Raw genomic sequence first — 22,893 nt, 5'->3', positions numbered from 1 at the left:
AAGATAACTGTAATTTGCAAAATAAACTAACGACTCTAATGTTATCTCCCTTTTACATGCTAGTCATACAATAATGTTTGTTAATTCAAATAGCATTGACAGCTACACTTTGTTTTGCTTTTTCGTATTATAAGAACGCTTGTCATTAAATGAGCGGATACAAAAATTAAACAAAACATTAAATGAGCAGCTGATATAGGAGTATTCCAAATAAAACGCTTTGAATTTCTTGACTCTGACCACAAATATTTTGTCCACGATGAATTTTAAGTGTAACATTACACTTGTGACAAAAGTGTTAATATGTGTAAAATCTTAAAGGCATTACTTAAGATTCAAAATAAGGGTTTTTCCCTTTGCAATGTGTAAAATATTATAATTAAATTTACAATTTAGACATTTTCATTGTATGCTATGTTATTTTGATATGCCTACTTACCTTTTTATGTTAAAGTCCTGTATATTTATTTGTGTTTTACTATCCTGTTGATCATTTACTATTATATATATATATATATATATATATCTGAATGAAATCTATTTTTTAAGTGCTAAGCTTATTACAAGGTAAAAAATGCTATATTTAATCATATATTCTTTAAATATTACAATCCAAAATTTTTACATTTTTATTGTGTTCTATGTTATTTTGGTATGATTACTAACCTTTTGGTAATAAAAGTATTGTACATTTATAGATGTTTTATTATACTGTTTATCATTAACTATTATATATCTGGATATGATCTATTTTTAAAACCCTAAGCTTAATGAAATACACAAAACCAAGTATAAATTGTTATATACATGACTCTTTTTATTTATAACATTACCTATTAGTAAATTGCTTACAAAGTATATCAATGTAAACTTAAATCTCATAAAATACCCTTTCTTTCTCAAAAAAATGTAAAATAATGTTTTGTACAGTCTTGCACTGACCCCTTCAATTATGAAAACTTAAAATGTGATGTAATTTGAACTGAATACTGTTAAGATGGCAGGTAAGCCGAAACGAAATATTATTACTCATCGTAGAAATGTTCTTAATTAATCACTTACAACTTTATAAAAAAAATATTTCATTCAAAATCTTATAAGAGTATCCAGATGAAAATATTCCAGTTTAAATCCGATACTTTTAAGAGTATCCAGGCAGTATTTTTATAACATTTTTCCCTATCAATTATTTGTATATGCCCATTATAATAGTAAATGTTTATATTTGAAGCCAATTCAGCTAAGCTTGTCAAAGAAAATAATAATAATGCTACTTTAATCAATAAAACATTAGCTTTGTTTCTTCTTTGTTTTCTTCCTTTGTGTCTGTATGTGGAGATACGTCGCAACAACATAGATATGGTCAAATGGCGACCTTCTAGCTCTACTGTTGGACAAAGACCTCTTGTGCAGCAGTGTGCATTTTTAGACATAGGCACCTGAGTAAAACCAACGACATTCAGTAAGCTAGCTGGAAAGCGTTCTCTTATCAGTGAATCCGAAGACACTGGCGCGGCCTGAAATTAACGGCCTTAACCACTAGGCCTCGGGTGCCCCAAAACGTTTTCCTTATACATTATCGTTTCTTTTTGTGTCGTTTATATTAAAGTGTATTTTGAATATGATAAAGCTCGCAAAATATGAGGCACCGGTAAAGAGAAAATATGTACCATTTGTCTACCGGGGTTTCATGCAGAATTTGTAGAAGTGTTTTTGGCGTGCTTTCTGGTATGTCCAAAACATTCAATATGCATGAAGAAAATGTCACTAAACGGAATTAAAATACAAATTCTGCAAAATAATGCCAAGCATGCAACCAAACCCTGATTGAAACATATTATTGAAACAAAGTAATCGGTGTCCAAACTTTCATTCACGCTTCATATGTGCTGATGAGATCCATGGGTGATAAAGTACTCATAAAAACTACGGTTCACTTCTATTTCAACATTTAATAAAAAAATAAATGCAGGTATCGTAGCTTTAGATTGAAGTCCATGTGAAAGTTATTAATAATTAATGTATTAAATAATTAAAGGTCACTACATATTATAGACTTACTGTGTTCAAATGCTACAATTACGGAACACATGAAATTGATGACGCTTGGCGATGCTAAAATCAATGAGCCCTGCGTCTGAATAAGTGTGAATACTTATAGAGCTATTAAATAGTACTCCCGAAAGACCAAAGAAGCACAACATTTCAATTTAAGACAATTCAACCAAGGACATAAACCATTTAAGTTCCCACCTGTATATTTATGTAATAATTAACACCCGTGCTTGAACGTAGAAATGTATGGAGTTAGAAAAAAATGTATATATTCCTGTTATGTTATTTGTTTGGTTGGTTGGATAAACGTCATACCAACACAGTATATGGAACATCAGCTTTACTTGTGGAGGAAACCTCAAGTGCCACTCTTTGCATTATTTCAGGTACCAATGAGCACCTGAATAAAACCACCGACGATCCGTAAGCTAGCTGGATAGCCTGTCAGAATTTGAATCTACAGTAGTGAGGGGCACACAAAGCTTTACCTGTAAACTAATAAATTATTATATTTTCATTACAAGTCGTTCCATGACTTGCCAAAGGATTTGTCGAATAAGATACTAAGCTTAATAAAGGTCATTAATATGGCAAAGTCAGTAAGACAATGAGAAATTTGTTTAGTGAGCATGTCAAAGTTGTAAGAAATCATAAGGACGAAGTTCGAATCATCAGGAAATGCTTAGTGTATTGATCTCAGAAGATGTAATTAATATCATTTTGACGCCAATGCAAGGGTGAAAGAGATGAAGCTAAAAGAGAACTTACATAATCGCTTAAAATACGAAATCCATTCGTAGAATACTGAATAAATGAAAGATTCGAAAGCCAAACTTGATGTAAATGCAGGTGGTAATATGCTATGTGAGAGTACAACCATACTGAATTAAATGCTTTTTGTTTTCTTATAGCTGCGGATTTTGGTTGATGATTAATTTAAGTCAGGACTTGTTTAGAATTAGAAATGCGTTGATGTGTACGGCGTCTGAAATGTAACTTTATAAGCTGAAAATAAAGCGTCCCTATTTGTTGGAGATGAACACAGATGGATCGCCCGACCGTAGATAAACTAAACCCTTTTTCTTAATCCATGTGCTTTCAATTGCACCGATTACAGCACAAGTTTTTGGATTTATTACATATGACTCGTTTCAATACGTTCAGTTAATATATTAGCAATCAATATTATTGTTCATAAATTGGGTTTTATTGCTTCGAAATATACTTTACATCTAAGTTCTATGTTAAAAGCAGATTTTCTTTTCTAATTTCTATTTCCTCTAACTTCGGTAAGTTACTAACCCGCTTTCAATACTGATTGACAAGGTCATTATTGACGTCACTTGTTTTTGTTTATGATCTGACATGAGTTGTAATTGGAAGAGCAGCACGTATTCTGCCTTTTCAATGTTCTCTTTTCTAACGACCGCTATGGTAATACAAGCATAGGCAAATGGCCATGTAATTGAATGAACATTACTTGTAGGTTTTTCAGATGTTTCTTGCTGTTTTGTTTTATTTTTTTTATTTTTTATCAAAGTAACAAAAGCGTATTTTCAAAGTTATTGTGTATACACAAGGTGGGTGGACATTTACTTGTACTTGTTATCTATAAGAATACTTAGTTTAAATTTTTGCCGGATTGTGGGGCAATGATAAAACGAAATTATGTATTGAAATATCTTTGAAACATGAATTACCAGGAACAAATCATTACTGATGCAAAAAAAGTTGAAGCAAGTTCAATAAGCAGTGACGTAGGCAGTAGAATTGATGATTAGGTTTATCTGTTAACTTTATAAAGCATTTCTTGTCCAAGCATTTATTCATTTCTTATATCTACTTTTCTTTTTTTATATTTTAGCGATTAAGCAATAGTTGTAGATAATTTCTTAAAGAATAAACAATTAATCGTCAAAATGAAAAACGCATCAGTGCATACTATTGTAAAAGGACGAGGTTTCATTTGTCAACTGTTTGTTAAAAATCGACAAAGTGTCTATTCATGCTATGTTTGTTGGTCTTCCAATAACTATTTTGTGTCAAATCAAAGACAGAAACCACTGATGTAAATTACGGTATGGTCAATCAATATTGAAAGCTTGTTAGCAACTGTCAGAAACCTTTTCCATTCATTTAATCAGATCAGTGAGAAAAATAAATTGATAATTTACGAGAATAACAAATATCGGGAAAAGTGATCCCTCAGAAGCATTGAAAAGTTCGTATACATTAACATGGGAGGATAACGTCTGACATGATCCCTTATAATGTTATAAAAATTTCAATGATAATCATTTTTTCCTGAATAATTCAAACCTATATCACAAAATGCTTATTCCTTCTTAGAAATTGTTATGTTCAAATTGAAGCGTTTGATTGTTGGTTTAATGTGATATTAAAATAGAGAAAAATAGAATCCCTAAAGAAAGCACAACACGGCAAAATTGAAAAGTTTGCATACTCGGTTTGATTGACCCTGTTCATGGACGGTACCTAGCACCAACTTAATCAGAATTCAACATTTAAAAACGAAAATAGTAAAAAGTAAAGTTATGCATTTAAAAAGATCCGCCGATGTGTTCATATGGCGGTTATCGCAATATATCCTAAGGGTAATAATATAGTATTCAAGTAGGAAAAGTGGAGCCACCCAAGTTGAAAGAAGCCGAATATTGAAAATAAAGGGTAAGAATTGAAATTTTGCAAGGCATGAGTAAAAAATGTATGAAAATGAGAATTATATTTTGCCCATTACAACCAGAAGTACCTTAAGCTAAAATTTATACAATACGATAATGCCGATAGTGAGACTAAAACAGTGTCGAAGCACAACACGAAATACCGTACTCCAGTATATATCGGACAAGGCGGTTAAATAGTTAAATGCTTAAATATCGCCTTTGTTCCAGTCGAAATGCACTTTTTGACTTATTCATGTGTTCACAACGCTTTACTTATGATTATAAATGAAAAAAGTAAGAATCGCCGAAAACAAAAGCGATATTTTCCTACTTGTGATCATGATACTTGTCAAGCGTTTATAGATACTGCTCCAACACTGTAGTGAGTTAAATAGACTTATTTGTCCTAATGATTTGATGACGTCTTGGAGAGCTCATTAAGTTACATGGAAAAATATTTAGTCAATATTTCTTTAAACCGTTTTGAACGATGAAATAAGAAATCTGAAGGCTTCATGCATATTAAATATAAACATTAACAGAAGAAGAGAGACCGACAAGGCACCGCGACCATCACAGAATGCAGCTCCCGATACAACCAAGCAACACCAGCAAAGAACCCAGTAGTTTAACGAACCAGTCATATTTCACCTAGAACACGAGAAATTATAAAAATGAATCGGATCTGAAATATACTAAGTATTTCGATCTCGCATGTAAAGTAAACATAGCAAACACATATCATCTAAGTAATGATGATATATATTAACATAACGAGACCTTTCGTAATGAGTCATCATGACAAAAGTGTCTCATTTACAACAACACTTAACATAATGAATTGCTATCTAGAATAGAGTATATAAATGATTCCCTAATGGCAGTGATATATCTATCATTACAATGTCAAATATATCGTTGTCAGCATCAGTCTTTATGGTCATATAATGGTCGAGAATGGATTGCCGTAATATCCGATATATATAGAGGATATTGAATGAGTGTAGGTTTAATACTAAATTTATTGAACGAGTTGAATAAAATCATATTATGCGAGCCTCTGGCGAGCATAATATTGTTTTATTCAACGAGTTCAATAAATTTAGTATTAAACCTACACGAATATAATATTCTATTTATCACATATATAAAATAAGAACGGTAAACTGTTAACAAAAGACATATTTCTTTGACGAGCCTATAGTGTAACGCTAATATTAGCGCGCTTTAACGCTATGTTTATAGTGCAAATGACGTGACGTCAAAGTGTTATTACACTAGTGTAATATTGTCTAGTGTAATATCGTTTTTATTAAATGGCTTTAATACACTCCTGCGCCGCGGTTTATGTGATAAAATAAAATATTACACAGAATAAAATTGATAAAAAACTAGAAATACATTTGCATGCGAACATGACAAGGATGCACCCCAACACACAAGCGCGCGTACATATTCCACTGTCTCATCAGTCATCAGGGACAGCAAGTCAGCAGGGCGGACGGACAAAGGCAAATATATACGCCCTCGTCCCCCATATCATTGAATTGGGCATATGCGTCGGATTTGTAATGGCATTCTCTTCAAATGTTTCTTAGATTACTTGCATTGAAAAAAACAACATAACAATAAAGACAGCAGTTTATAACAATAACAGTATAATTGTTACAATTACATAACATAATTTCTTTTCTTAACTTTAGACTTTGTTCATCAATGCATTTCTTGTTTATATATAGTTGCTATGTAAATACCTAAATAATGAAAAGTATTACATTTTGAGAAGTTTTCAGACACTATTTCAAATCTATTACCTTTTTGGTTAAAAAGATTATTTTACGATAGATATTAAAATTTAGAATGTAAACCACATGCTATTTATTGCCACATACAAATCCAATGAAACTGTAAGATATTGTTCACTTCTAAAAGTCCTTTCTTATAACTCACTCAAATAATGTTTGGGATGAAATGTAATGTATTCAAAATGGTATCTCTTTAGTCTAAAAATAAGAACAAAAATGTCAAAATGTTAACTAGTAAATCATATAGATGCGCGCAAAAAAAATTCAGATTTTATATACATTGTATTCACAGTTTAACGTGTCCGTCCGCTAAGCTCAACGAGGAGTGCACCGGATTTCTAATCAAGGGTTACTTGCTTAATCGTCTAGCAGGAGGAAACTTCTTCGTGCCAACTGATATTTGACCTTGAGTTTAATGGTCAATTTGTTTGAGACCTGGTATCACAAAAAACATGCAAAATTTGTAGTCGGTCACTTGCCAGAGAAATAAGTGTTCACTAGTTAATTATTGCGTGTAATATTTGTTCAAATCAATATGAAATAAACAAATGTCATTTATTGTGCTCCTCATATTGGCCACTTACTGAAAATATAACAATCGAAAAAGCAAGAGCCACTGATAAAACACAAATCAATTTTAGAAGGGTATATATGTTTTATAATACATAGAGGATATTGAATGAGTGTAGGTTTAATACTAAATTTATTGAACGAGTTGAATAAAATCATATTTTGCGAGCCTCTGGCGAGCATAATATTGTTTTATTCAACGAGTTCAATAAATTTAGTATTGAATCTTCACGAATATAATATTCTATTTATCACATATATGAAATAAGAACGGTAAACTGTTAACAAGAGTCATTTTTCTTTGACGCGCCTATAGTGTAACGCTAACATTAGCGCGCTTTAACGCTATGTTTATAGTGCAAATGACGTGACGTCAAAGTGTTATTACACTAGTGTAATATCGTCTAGTGTAATATCGTTTTTATTAAATGGCTTTATTACACTCCTGTGCCGCGGTTTATGTGATAAAATGATGTGTCAGCCAATGAACATTATTGAAATTTATAATGCTTTATCACGATTATAGTTACATCTTAATCGGATATTATTCCATCATTCCATCACCGGTTAGTCTGCCCTGATGCAATACTTTGCTGACATAGACTGATATTTTAGAATATGTATTATCGGAAATATGTCATTAGTTAATGGAAGTTACTTAACCCCTGATGGTACTTTGTCAAGTTAAATATTGTTTATAGCCGATATTTATATTAACATTTTGTTGAATATCTTACAGGATGCTATATCTATTCAATATTGCAATAAATATGTTTAAATCAGAGGCTAATGAGCTGTAGGCAACATAATTCAAAACAAAACAAAAATGCAATCTCTTTTTAAGGTATTATATCGGCTACTAGAATTTTATAACTGATATTGTGCATGCATTCTCTAAAGCCCATTATACCTCAGAAATGCTATTATTTTTATTTCACAAAAACGTTCCAGTTATTTCACATTGTTGCAGTTTCCTAAAACATTCATGTACCATATAGATACTTTTTTTACTTCATTGGCAATTGGTATAATCATAATGAATTATTAGTTTGTATAGAAATCAAAATACATGTTCTACTGTTCATATTTTTCCATTTTTGATTTCCTTACGACACATTACTGCATACTCAACGCTACTTTCTGAAGCTGTTAGATGTGCTCTAAATCAATTATATCAACATTATTTAACACATGTTTGACATTTCTAAAGAATTTTATGAATAGGAATTTCTAAAGCATAATATGGCACAAAGCAAAATCAAAACATGTTATTGTCTTTTGTGTCCAATACGCGAATTGTATCGTCGCTGTTTATATATAAAATAGAGATAGTTGGGAAATATCGCCTGCGACATTTGCCTCCTAGTTCATTTATGATTTGCCTTTGTTTAGCCACACGAAAGTGGCACATGTATGCAATTGTTGGCTTGATATCTACTAACATGCACTTCTTCACACACATATACGCACACACGCACGGACGCACGCACGCATACACATATGCATAGCAAGTGATTTGTATAGCTTTTGATGGAGTATTGCATTTGACAGACACAAGCGAAGGCTTTTTCACTTTAAATTTTCTTTAAAAGGAAAATCGTTCGCGACTTTGATAATGTAACTCAACATAGAACCAGTTCTTAACCGTATCTGTGCTGCAAACCATCACTTGATCGCGTTATGAAATTGATCTCCACATATTAACACGTGAAATTAAGAGAATTTTATTGATACGAAGGACGTGAATGCCAGTAAAATGAAAGCAGCATTATGAAGCTGTATTCAAATAAGTCTATTCCATCGAACGCTTGGCTAGGTCCTATTCAACATTATGCAAAAAAGAAATGTAAGTGAATAAAGGAATGTTTTATTAGTAATAGAGCCCATGAATAATAGATGTGTCCTAATTATACGGAACACGGGCATGTGACAATGATGCTTTTGAAGCATGAATAACTGGTCTTTTCCTCACATGAAAAAATTCATTTCTAATTGTGCAATCACCATTGGCGTATACGCGATAGAATACTATGTGATGACCTCCATGGTAAAATGGCAATATAAAGTACACGTTGATGCGTAGTATGTAGACGTTACTGGTATTATGAAATTTTAAACGGGTTGTCCTGTTTCCAATACATTCCCATATATATTTTCTTTTTTTTCATTTTATCTTACATTTTCCTTCATCTTATCTTATTTATTTATTTACTTTTTTATTTATTTATTTATTTTCATATTTATTTATTTATTTGTTTATTTATATCAAAATATTGATTTATCAATTTATTTAATAATTTATCTACTAACACTGTAAAGGTTATAATTATGGTGGCGTGGAGAAAGACCTCAGGTGCCTCTCCGTGCATTATTTCGGGCATGAACTGGTAATATTCTGCAAGTTAGCAAGATACCTAACGTGAAAGAGGCGGTTATCGAACCGACCGAGGTGAGACCATAGTGGTTTCAAGGTAACTACATGAACCACTTAGTCACGGGCGTAGGTCTATATATCGTTAAAAATAAGCTGAAAAGTAGTCATCAATCCGACTGTTTCTAAAGATGTAAAAACCCGGCTTTTAAAGATGTAAAAAACCGGCTTTTAGAGATGTAAAACCCGGACGTTAAAGTGATGTAAAAACCAACTTTTTAAGTGATGTAAAAAGGGGATTTTATAGAAGTAAAACCCCGGCTTTTGAAGATGTAAAAACTCGGTTTTTAAAGTGATGTAAAAACCGGGACAAAACACAGCTTTTAAGGTGATGCAAAAGTCCGGTTTTTAATATGATGTAAAAAAGGCCTTATTAATCTAAAATAAACGGCTTTATAAGTGACCTTAATCAGCTTTAAAAGTGATGTAAAAAAGGTTTATAAGTTATGTAAAAAAAATCTAAAATGATGTTAAAAACGACTTTTAAAGTGATAAGATTTCCACGGTTACTTCAAACAGATAATTATCACTAAAGGAACTTTAGTTATTTTTAAGATTATGGCATAACACACACTCGCACGCATGCACGCACGCACGCACGCACACACACACACACACACACACACACACACAGTATACTCAACGACATATAAAAGTATAAGTGGTAAACTGAAGTAAAACTCCTGACATATTATTGTATTTGATTGATTTAAATTATTTCATGATTCTTTTAATAACTATATCACTCATATTGTCTCAATTAAACTTGTACAAGTATAAATAAAACCAAGCATTGCAGCATTTTCAATTAAACTTTTAAGTTTGACATTACAATTTTCCAGTTGAATAAAATACATATAGATAAAGCATCAATAAAAATATTAATACAAAACCGTGTAATTTGACGTTTTTCCAGCTATTCGTCTATTTGTACATGTATAATATTATCAATAACTTGCCTATTTGATTTTTGATATTTTCTGAAGAACATGTCTTGTATATAAAACTTCATCCTTTCCAACATGTTCCATACAACATTTGGATAGACAAATGTACCATTTTTGTAAACAATTTATATCAAACGGTTCATAATTTTCAATGTTCATCGTAATTGTTCAACATATTAAAACACTAATATAGTGACAGTGCACGGTAGTTAAGAGTCGACGCTGATTCAGTGGAGTTGCATTTGACTGGTTTAAGATTATTAAAATTTTATTGTTCTACACAATCTTTAATACGCTACATCTTTTGTAGACTTGTTTCAATTCATATTAACTACGACAGGTAACCTAAGTACATGTAGTAACTGACTTGTAAAACATAGCCTTTCTTTATCAGTAGATGTTTCAGTACCATTGACCTGGCAGGTCAGTAAGTCAAAGGTATAGTCAACTAAATAATGTAAAGGTTTGTGTTATCTATAATCAGTTAACTTCACGTAATGCAGACTGAAAATCCTGCCATGTCATGGAGTCAATAGGTAACTATGTTTTCATTTTTATTATAATTATTATTATTATTATTATTATTATTATTATTATTCAAGTGTATATTTTCCTGAATAAGATGATGCTCATTGTTCTTCGTTGAACCTCATTGTTATAGATGATATTTGTTGTGATTTTATAAATAAATGTAGAATATAGGCAATAACCTTACTAAAACATTATAAGAACTGATTTAACCAGACTGAATATGTTTGACAAGTGGAAATCATACTGACGATCTCAGAATATTTTTCCCGTTCAGACCGACAGTCCTCTGCACGAGATTTATTGGTCCTTAGTTTGATCGATTTCTGCCATCTTGATTTTATATAGTAAAGTTTACAGATATTTTACGTTACCAAATCCAATTTTTAACATACAGACGGACAGATGTAATTAGATAGTGACGTCTTTTTCAGAAGAGTGTATTATCAGCAAGGAGAAGGTACGCGAATTTATTAAGCGGTGTTGTGGGGCAGTAGGTGTAGAGGATGACCATGGAGCTATGTTAGCAGACGTGTTGGTGGCGGCTGACTACAGGGGCCACTACAGTCATGGTCTTAAAAATCTAGGTAAACCTTCTCTGGTTAATAACCTTTGGATCCATTAATGTTATGTTTAGATATTAATTTCTTATTTTATATAAAATTCTGTTGATTTCAAGTCTATCCTAAACTATAGGAAAATTTTAAAATTTTGTACACCATTTATAAAATTTTTACTGTCTTTAGTTAACATATGTAGTAAAAATTTTTATTGTGACATCGATAAGCTTTTTTAAAAATGTGGAAAATATATGAATTTTTTTAAAAGTTTTTTAATTTGCTTAAAGTTTTTAAACAAGTGTAAAATAGGTTTATTCATGTTTTTGAAAAATTTTGTAAACGAAAAGGGAAAAAATATTAACTTTTTTTTTTCTACAGATCAGCCATAAAAAAGTGAGCTAAAAAATGTAACCTCAAGATGGAAATATTTCAGATAATCAAACTTATAAAAAAATTAAAAAATGTAAAAGTTAAAAGTAAAACAAAAAACAAAAAATTTCAAAATCAATGTTAGTGTTTGACTGATTTTTTCATTTTAATGCAACTTTAATGCGTGATAAACTAAGAGCAATTTTGCAATTTAACCTCTTTTAGTAAAAAAATGGGATTGGTCCGGACATGTGGTTAATTAGCTTTCTTTGTTCACTTCAACAAGATTGTACTTTTAAAACACCCTTTTTCAAAATTTACATGCAAATAAGCGTAAATCTGGAAGCTTCGCAGTTTTAAGTTTAGCAATTAACAATAATATAACCTTTATTTTTTTGTCTTCAGATAAATATTTGAGCGATGTAACAAAACCGATTCGTAGGCAAAGAAGGGGTGTTCCGAGGATTGTCAAGCAAACTCAAGCAACGCAAAATTTGGTGGATGGGAACAATTTTACTTGGGTAGATGATATTTTTATTCCTCCCAAGATACGGAGAGGACCATCCTGTCTCTGTGAAACGTAACTTATGAAAAACTGTCATTATTATGATTCTGTTTTCATTTCAAGTATTTTAAATTTTTTTTAAGTATATAATAAAAGTTACAATGTGTCAAATTTCTAGATTATTTTTTCGTCATTGTCATGTATTTCTCCATTTATTTATTTACGTCTTTATTTATTTATTTATTAATTTATCATTTCGTTTAATTGTTGTTGTTTGTTGTTGTTGTTGATGTTGATGATATTTGGTCCCGACGGCCTATACAGCGACGTTCATGGTAAAATGTTTGGTATATTTTAGGACCAGTGGTCGGGGAAATTATTGCATGGATCTAGCTATTGAGAAAGCAAAACAAAGTGGCATAGGATGGGTTCGGTCAACGGTAAGTTTGTTTCAATATTTTTTACCTGTTTCCTAATCAGAATCATCATTCATCATCATCATCATCATCAATCATATCATCATCATCATCATCAATCATCATCATGCATCATCGATTATTATTATTATTATTATTATTATATTATTATTATTATTTTCATTAATTATTATCATTATTGGTTTTATTATTCATTATTATATTATAAAAAAAAATTTTTTTTTGAATCGTCGCAAGTTGAAACAAAGTAAATTTTTTTTTTTGTATTAATGCCCAAAAATGATTTTACATAAAATTAACTTATAAATAAAATCCCAAAGAAAAAAAAAAAAGGAAAAGCATTTATAAAAACAATCGGCCCCGGTGGAAAAAAAAAGGGGGGTGGGGAAGCACCCAAAAAAATGTATTCAATAAAAAAACCCTTTAAAAATTTTTGTAATTATTTTTTTTTGGGTTTTTTTTATTTTTTGTTTTTTTTTAATTTTTTTGTTGTTTTTTTTTATTTAATTTTTTTCTTTTTTTATTTTTTTATTATTAAAATAATTTTTATTATTAAAAATTAAATTTTTTTTAATTTGTTTTTTTTTTTCTTTTTTTAGGAAAAACTTTAAAGGGGATAAAAAGGGGCTTCTCGTTAAACAAAGTAGATTAATGTAGATTAATGAATTGGTATTCTTTCTTCAGGGTCAAATCATTTTGGAATGGCAAGTTGGTATGGTATCCGTGCAGTAGACAAGGGATTTATTGTAAGTTAAAATAATTGACATGGAAACAGAAAATGAAACAATATTACAAATTCCATTCTTAAATCTTCGAAGTAATTTACCTCATAAGATCTGAATTTTTCTTTTTTATAAAATAGCATGGTTATTACGGATTTCAATCGACTAACATAATTATCACGTCGAACGGTATACGTCAAGTACGGCCAAATAATAAAGAACCAGTGTATAACATGATGTCTTATACATATACAAGATGTTGACTAAAAAATATTATTACTTTTATCATTATTGTATTTTTTTTTTTTTTTTTTTTTTTTTTTTTTTTTTTTTATTTATTTTCATTTAATTCGGGGGGGGTGGGTGGGGGTGGCGGCTTACTTTTTAAAAGTAATTGATCAGCATGTCTCTGCAAATACGGATGGTACATGTAGTACATGTATGGCTAACAAAACCATTTCATGACGATCTTTTATATGATAAACTTAACAAAGAAAAGAGAAAAATACCATTCAGTATTAACCCAGCGTTCATTATACTTTTTCAACAAATAAAAATTGCGAATTTATAAAGAAATTTTAAATTTAGGAAAAAATGACTGTAGACTTTTGATAATGTATCCAAGGGAATGGCATTTTTACGAATACTGGTGCTGGTATGGCACCAACACGAGCGATACAAAATGCACTTGGTACCAACCCAATATGTATAGCGGCACCAGCGAAAGATGGTGACAGTTTTGTCCTAGATATGGCCACTACAACAGTGGCATTTGGAAAGGTCAGAGTACTTAATTTGATGCTTTTCAAAATGTTTAAAAACATTATCCATATTTTGAATTCAAAGACCTATTTGTTTACATGTGGTCCAGATTGAAGATCAATGTCGTGTTTATTCTGATTGAACACTATGTTTACAGCTATTTATAGATTAGTTATGTCGAATCAAGTGCCTCACACTTACCAACGACTTCCATAAACATAATTATAATTTTATCGTATTCTGTAGTTCATTACGAACCACTTCACTGTAATACTATTATAGAAAGATTTATTACTTCTTTCGAATATAGTTGTTTCTATTCAAAATAATTTATACTTAAAAGCACATTATGTATCAAGAAAGAATACTTTTTCCCTTCTTTACAAAGGGCAATCATGAGTCTTATAACATTTAAACAATGATTTAAGAGCGTGTTAGATGTTTATCCTCTGAAGAAAGTAGCAGTGAATGTGAAATGCGTTGCCTTTACAGAAGCAAAATGTAAAAGAAGTTATATTTTGGCTTCCATACAAAATACTTAAACACTTTAACTGCATGTGTTCTAATTGACATAAACAAATGATGGTTATGGTAATTTTATTTGACAATGAACACATTTTTGGAAATAATAACAAGACATCCAAAATAGCTTTAGAGAAATGAAAATAAAAGTATTTCTGCAGACTTATTCACAAAAAAAAATTGATTTACATGTACAATGTATTTCAAAAAAGGTACCGAAGTCAAAATCGTAAGTCATATACTCAAAGGCACTCGTAAGTAAAAAAAAATCATCTTAAGATAAAGTGCACTAACGATAAACCTATCGATACAAAAATAGCATTGGTAGTGTCTTTTCTCTTATTTGATAAAGGACCCGTTATATTTCTTTTAGTGCGATAAAAAATTGTCGTAAGATTTTTGTGGGTACATTGGGCCTTTAATGAAAATATATACATGTATGATCAGGTGATCTTGGCCGATATAAAGGGTGAAGCTATCCCAAAAGGATGGGCTGTTGATAAAGATGGAAATGATACTGTTGATTGTTCAAAAATGTACGGCATTCATCCCCTTGGTGGAAGAGAAAACACATGTAAGTAGTCAAATTATGGCGAGAAAGGTGGTTACTGGCGCATTAGACAGTGGCATTCTATTGTAAATTGTTAAAATGCACGATATGTTTCAACGTGGACGAAGAAATGTACGATATACATCAACTTAGGCGAAGAAAAATACACAAGTAAGAAGACAAATTGTGGTGATAAGATTGAGACATTTATCTTAAAATACCACAAAAATGATTTATATTTATTTAAAATTTATATATATAAGAATTCAAATAGAGAAAAACAGAATCCATAAAGAAAGGTGAACACCTCAAAATTGAAAACGTTGCAGGCTCGGTTACTTGGGGACCATACGCCGCTTTTCATGGAATGGCACGGAAGTGTCACATTGAAGGTTCTATGATAACCGCCGTATGAACACATCTGCGGATGTTTCTAAATTCAAAATTTTTCTATTTCATGTTTAAATGTTGAATTCTGCTTAAGCCGGTGCTAGGGGGCGTGGACGGTAACTTGCACTTTCCAGTACCGTCCATGAACAGGCTCACTCAAACCGAGCCTGCAACATTTTCAATTTTGTCGTGTTGGGCTTTCTTTATGGATTCTGTATTTATCTATTTTTTGACTGAACCTGTTCATGGATTGTAGTGGTAATAGCAAGCGACCGTCTACGCCCCTAGCACCCGCTTATTGAATACTAAAGTAAAGTAAAGTTTATTTATGTAACATAGGCCTCAGGCCCAAAATACAACATAATACAACAAACATGAAATAGCAATGGTAAAATACAATGAGATGATCATAGATATACATGTACATAGCAAATTGTAATATAAACATTGGTAGACATCATATCAATTTTTCTTTGAAGATATATAGAGATATTAAGAGAATTTCGTAGATCAGTTGTAGAATACACTAATATATAATTACCTTTATAAAGTTTTATGTATGTATTTTTTAAGTACTGAATTGGCGTCTTTATTTAAGTGCATGATCGAGAAAACGTGCGATAGTCTTATATAATGTCACATCTGCGTTTCTTAGAACAGATATAAATTTTTCACGTGAAGGATTTTTCACCAATATATCTGTTAGAATATTTTTACGTATATTATTAAAGTGAATACAAATCAAGAGAATGTGATATTCATCGTCTAAGCCCGTAAAACAGAGAGGACATATCCTTTGATCAATTGGTATATTATTGAAGAATCCAGTGTTATAACCCAAGGGCAGTAAACCGCCTCTTAATTCTACAATGAGCGACCTGTAATATGAATTTTCAATCTGATCTAGGTATGATTCTCTTATAAAGTCAATTTTAATACTTTTATAAAAACACTAGACTGCTAGATGAATCAAGAGCCACCCGCAATGTTTGAACAGCAATATCGCGCAATCTTTGAGATAATTTACGACAGAACAAGTCAATATTTCCTACCCCCTAGTTAAGCCAAACATGACCATAACTATTTATGAAAAGTACACGCCAAATTTGAAATGCCCAACAATCAATGTTATTTTCTGCCCAAGCGGTATTGGATATTTATAGCATAATGAAGGTAATCTATTTTCATGCATTTTTAGGATCCTAAACCAGTATTTGATAGCTTTAAGAACTCTATTGCAATATAGTGAATAACGGCCCAATTCTCCATATACATACTTATAAGAAGTTGACCAGTTTAATTTCAATACATATTTACAAAACTTGTTATGTACGATATCAATATCTTTAGCTTCATAAGAAAACCAAATTTCAGAGCCATATGTCAATATAGGTTGTATTTTTGTGTCAAAAATTTTGAACAATAGAGATACAGGAAGTTGTCCGAATCTGTATAAATTAGTTTTAAGTGAAAAAATAGCTTTATTTGCTTGTTCAGATAATGTTTTTTGACACATATACCATGATAATCTAGACGAAAACACTATTCCTAAATATTTATAGTAAGACGTTACTTGTATATTTTCTACGCCATAGAACCATTTTTCATATGCACGCAGGTAACCACCATTCCTGAAGACAATGACCTTTGTTTTATCGAGATTAATTTTTAGATTCCAATTATCACAGTACGACTTTAACCGATTAATCATTCTCTGAAGCTCTATTTTTGTTTCGGCAATTAGAACTAAATCGTCGGCGTAGAGTTAAGTGAATATTTGTTTAAGCTCTAATGAGACACCATGGCAACCATCACTACCATAATTATTAAGGACATTTAAGAATAGAGAAAATAGTAATGGTGATAGCGTACACCCCTGCCTGACACCAAACGGGCATTCAAAACTTTCTGTTAGTCCAGATGGGGATTTAACTCTTGCTTTAATATCATGATATAACGATTTGATCATTTTTAAAAACTTTGAACTAACATTATTTGAGCATAGTTTATTGTATAGAGCCTGTCTATTAATTCGGTCAAATGCTTTTTCAAATTCAACTAATAAAGTATAAAAACGGCCTTGAGGTTTTTGTAGATACTTGGTTATAAAGGTGCACAGGCAAAATATATTATCTATTATAGTGTTATAACCACTCCTAAACCCACCTTGTTCTTCACCTAATACAGAGTTTGCATCACACCATTTCTCAAGCCTTCTATTTAAAATGGATGTAAATATTTTACTCAGTACAGGTAGTAAGCTGATTCCACGATAATTGCTTGGATCGTTTTGGTAACCCTTTTTAAGTACAGGTGTGATAAGTGAAATTGACCAATTGTTGAGAAATTCACCGTTATCGTATAGCTTATTATATAACAAACATAAAATCGGGATAAGTCTGTCAGAGGCTGCTTTAATAAACTCAGCTGTAATGCCATCAATACCAGCTGATTTCCTAATTTGAGTTGACCTTTTGCCCAGCTGACCTCAGAGGGAGAGCTCAGAGGGAGAGATTGCGGAATCAAGAATATCATTAAATATTACACTGTCGTTTGTGGTATCATCAAACTCACTGTTAACAACGGGATTAAATAAACTATTAAAATAATTATACCACTCTTTAGTTGTTATATTAACACGATTAAGCCCTGTGTTTGTCTTTAAATAATTCCAAAAATATTTCGGGTTATTACAATTGGCAGCAGCGACAAGTTTTGATCGTTCATTAGCTTCATATCTTAGCTTAAACTTACGACATGTTTCTTGATATTCGGATTTAGCTAATTTGTAGTTGTTTAAAGCGTTATCAGTGCGTGATCTACGAAATTCTCTTAACCTCTGAAGAACATTGGTACGAAGTCGTTTACAAGTAGAATTATACCATTTTTGACATTTCTGATTTGTATTAAGATTATTAACACGATTATTTCTATTTATGTTTGATCCAGCATTGTAAAAGCAATCTGTTAGTCTCTGTATAGCTAGATGTATATCATTATTATCTAAAGCAGTATTAAAATAGTCATACATAGAGTCAATACCTATAATTAACTTTTCAATGTATTGTTGTTTATTATTTCATCCCATTTCAGTTTAGTATATAGGTTTTCAGATACATTACTAATACTTGTTCAGAAAGACTATCTTCTAATTGTGTTGAGCTCTTAATTTTAATGTAGACGGGCATGTGTATAGATTCAATTCGGTTTTCAACATCAAAATCTAAGACATAATCAGATAATGACATATCAGACAAAATATAATCAATAAGACTAGGAGAATAATCAGTATAACAAGTACAACAACCTTTGCCAGCATCGTTACCGATTCTGCCATTACATATTCGAAGCCCAGTAGCAATACAAAGCTGAAGCAATTTTTGGCGGTAATTATTTATAGATTTACCATCAGAATTAGCTCTAGGTGGCGGAATAGTATCTTCAATATAAAAAGTATCACTTAACAATGGAAATTCACCATCCATATCAATATAATCAGGGTTTGTGGATGTATATGCATTAAAATCACCTAAAACAAAAATGGAATGACCCGGATAGTCACTTTTGAAAATAGCAAGCTCGTTTTCAATGATATCAAACAATGCCTCATTCGAATGTATGGACGAATTTTCTGGAGAAATATAAACAAAACCTAATAGCATATTATGAAAAATATTAACTTTAGATTTAACAAGTAGCCATAAAATATTGTGACTAGAGGATCTTAATTGTCTAATTTCTGCATACTGAAATATAATATTTTTTACAAAAACAGATATTCCACCTGAATTTCGTTTTGCATTTTTAGTTAATGGTCTAATAACATCAAAACATGTATACCCAGTTAATAAAAACTCACCATAATTCTTAGCCCAAGTTTCTACAAAACCAATAATGCTAAATGACTTAATATAATCAACAAAATCTGTTGAATCACAAATATCGTTTCTTCCAGACAATTTTGATGATAAACCAGAAATATTCCACACACCTAATTTCATAGCATGAAGATTTATGTCAAAACCAGAATTTGTAACATCATGTCCAATATTCAAATATGGCAGTTTATTATTCAGACCTTGGCCACTGTCCTATTTCTCGGGAACAATATCATCCTTGTCAAAGTCAAAGATATAAGGTACACCGTCTACAATCAGCTTATCATATCTAATAAACGATCTTTTGTTCTGCTTCTTGAAGATGTCAATATACGGAATAAGTTTGGACCTGATTTTCCTAGTATGCGATGTAAAGTCTTCAGATACTCGAATATCGTCATAATCTAGTTGTTCGCTGCTGCGTGCTGTGGACTTTCGGACTTGGCGGTATTTTTGTAGAATAAGATCTTTATCTTTGACTGCAACATTTTATATGAAATGGTACAATTTTGAAAAATCCCTTTTTTAATCTTACAGCAGGATATAAAGGCTATGGTTTAGCAGTGATGGTTGAAATGTTTTGTTCAATGCTGAGTGGATCTTTATGTGGGTACAATATGGAAGTAGGTGTCCACGATGTCGACTGTGTGGTAATTGTTTTTATTAATGTTTCACTAATATATCATTTATAGAACTAGCCCAAAAAATGTGCGCATTTTATTATATAGATGATGGTCGCCCTTCGCAAAGACATACATCTATGAAAAATTAGATTATAGAATATGTCGGTCTTGCAGTCAAATTATTGTGACTATCATAGAACATGTTCATAGTTTATGACAAAAAACATAAACGGTAAAATAATGAATAAATATATACGTGTATGGTACGTTTGAAATATCAGTCTACATATCTTCAGTGTTTTACTGGCGCCCATACTTTTCTTTTATATGTAATTAGACTCAAGGATTTTGTGCAATAGTAAAAAAATAATTTTCATTGCAGTTTGGTTAGTACTGTTATTATTAAGTTTCTTTTTTTATTTTTGTAATGTTAAGGTTACAGTATAATTATATACAAGTCACATGATACCAATGACAAGCTTGTAGACATTCTGAAATATGTGTTTCCCAAATTAACACCATTATACTTCGATTTCAATAGAATCAGATGCATTTTTTATTAATCGCTCAGAATTCTATTTATCATTCTGGAAATTGTGTTAAGTGTTAGAGAGTATATAACTTTTATTTTTAGAGTCATTGTTTTGTTGCAATTGATCCTGAGGCGTTTGAAGATGGGTTTAATGACAGACTGAGTGATATGATGACGTTTTGTAGAAATCTTGATCCGGTTATTCAAATCTTTCAGTTCTTTGTTTTAAGTTTTGATCTCTCGAAGTTTAGAATAGCTCCCATTACACGACGTTATTAAAGGATATTTCTAGCATTATTGGTCGGGACCTCTTCATGAATAATTGGCACCTGAGTAGAACCACCGATTGACCTTAAGCTAGATGAAAAGCTTCCTCACATGGAAAAAAAATAAATGACCCGGCGGGATATGAACCCACAGCGGTGAGATGAGATAAGATTTACTTTCATCTCAATTATTGCATATTTAGCTAACGGTTCATTTTGTTTCAACTCTATGCGTACCTAATATTGGCATTTGAGATTCAGTTGGTATAACAGGTTGACGGTGAAACAGAGGTCTTGGTACCTGGTGATCCAGAGAGGAAACATATGAAAGTATGTGACAGACGGGGAGGAATTCTTTACCATCCAAATCAAATCATTGCTTGTGTAAGTCATTGATCAAGTCACCACCCTTTTTAATATCATAACAGCATCACGTTGCAATAATTATATAAAGTATCAGAATCAATTTTCACTGATTAAATTGCAACATAGAAATAGACATTGCCAGTTTCTAAGTAACCTTTCGAAGAAGTATGACATAATAAGATATTCCACTTCGTCATCATCTTATATAGAATCAAATTCTCGTTATAACATGCGTGTTATCAAAGCTCACTTTATGCCCGTTTCCTTGATCTGTTTCATGTTGTTTTATCCATAAGGTCCATTAATATGTTTAATTTCAACTGTATTTGTAGGTGCTTTTTATTTCTGGTGTCTTGTTCACTTGTCATTGCTCAAATACCTGCAACACTTTATGTCGTCTTTGCAATTAGTACAGTTATTGTGATTTAAAAGTCAAAATACTACTTTGTATACTTTTTGCTTCTTTAATTGAAAATAGTTTCATTTTCACGTTTACTTAGCTCTATTGGTAAATATTCAACATGTTTTTAAATGTGATAAATCTCATGATTGCCCTTTCTAAAGAAAAAAAAACTGATTTGTTGCTGAGCGTAAAAAGTCAAAATTTGAAATTGTCTTCTGGACACATGTATTGTTCTTAATATACGGAAAAACCGCATATCCCATAATCCAGAGCAAATACAATGTGTAATGGGGCAGGGGAAGGAAGGGCATGTCCTAACTCAACCTTTTTTATAACTAAAAATCAAGTTTCACCACGGACTTAATATTTAAGTAATTCCAATTATCTAAATTTATTGTTAGGGGTGTGCGTTGATTTTATTAGTGAACTATAGAGTTTCATTTCGCATCGAACATGATTAAAGATGTAGTGTATATCTAGAATTATAATAATTGTTGAACTGTTGTTTGTTTACTTTATTGCAGACAGAGATTGCCACAAGATTACATGTTGAACCTCTGACATAGTTGAACCTCTGACATAATTGGAACATTGTTCCATACTCAAACTGAAGCTTCCTCTTTTACTTTAAATGAAATCAATAAAGATTAATGAAATCAGACATTAAAATAATCTTTTTTCTTTTATTATGTTTTTTTTTTTTGTTAACGCAGCATCAACACAGAAAAGACCATAATTATAACGACTTTCTAGCTTTCTTCGTTGATGAAGACCTTAGGTGCCCCCCATGCATTATTGTATCCACGAGCGAGCACCTAAGTAGAACAACTGACGTTTCGATAGCTAGATGGATATGTTCTTTGTATGACATAATCCAAAGTGCTTCGTGGGACTGAAACCAACAGCGGTGAGTGGCAAGTGGCTTAAAGTCAATGACCTAAACCACTCAGCCACGGACGCAAGTACGTCTATAATTACAACATATTAC

The 22,893-nt window shown here is 31.4% G+C and overlaps 1 pseudogene; it reads left to right on the top strand.

The window, feature by feature from the left end:
• The first annotated feature begins 997 nt into the window (after positions 1 to 997).
• On the top strand, positions 998 to 22,551 carry LOC132722991 (uncharacterized oxidoreductase YjmC-like; annotated as a pseudogene).
• Positions 22,552 to 22,893: the final 342 nt, after the last annotated feature.

This window comes from Ruditapes philippinarum, unplaced genomic scaffold (assembly GCF_026571515.1).
Source record: "Ruditapes philippinarum isolate M1 unplaced genomic scaffold, ASM2657151v2 ctg1274_1_1_1_1, whole genome shotgun sequence".
Classification (NCBI taxonomy): Eukaryota; Metazoa; Mollusca; class Bivalvia; order Venerida; family Veneridae; genus Ruditapes; species Ruditapes philippinarum.
The sequence above is the reverse complement of the archived record's forward strand: the minus strand, read 5'-3'. Positions and strand labels throughout refer to the sequence as shown.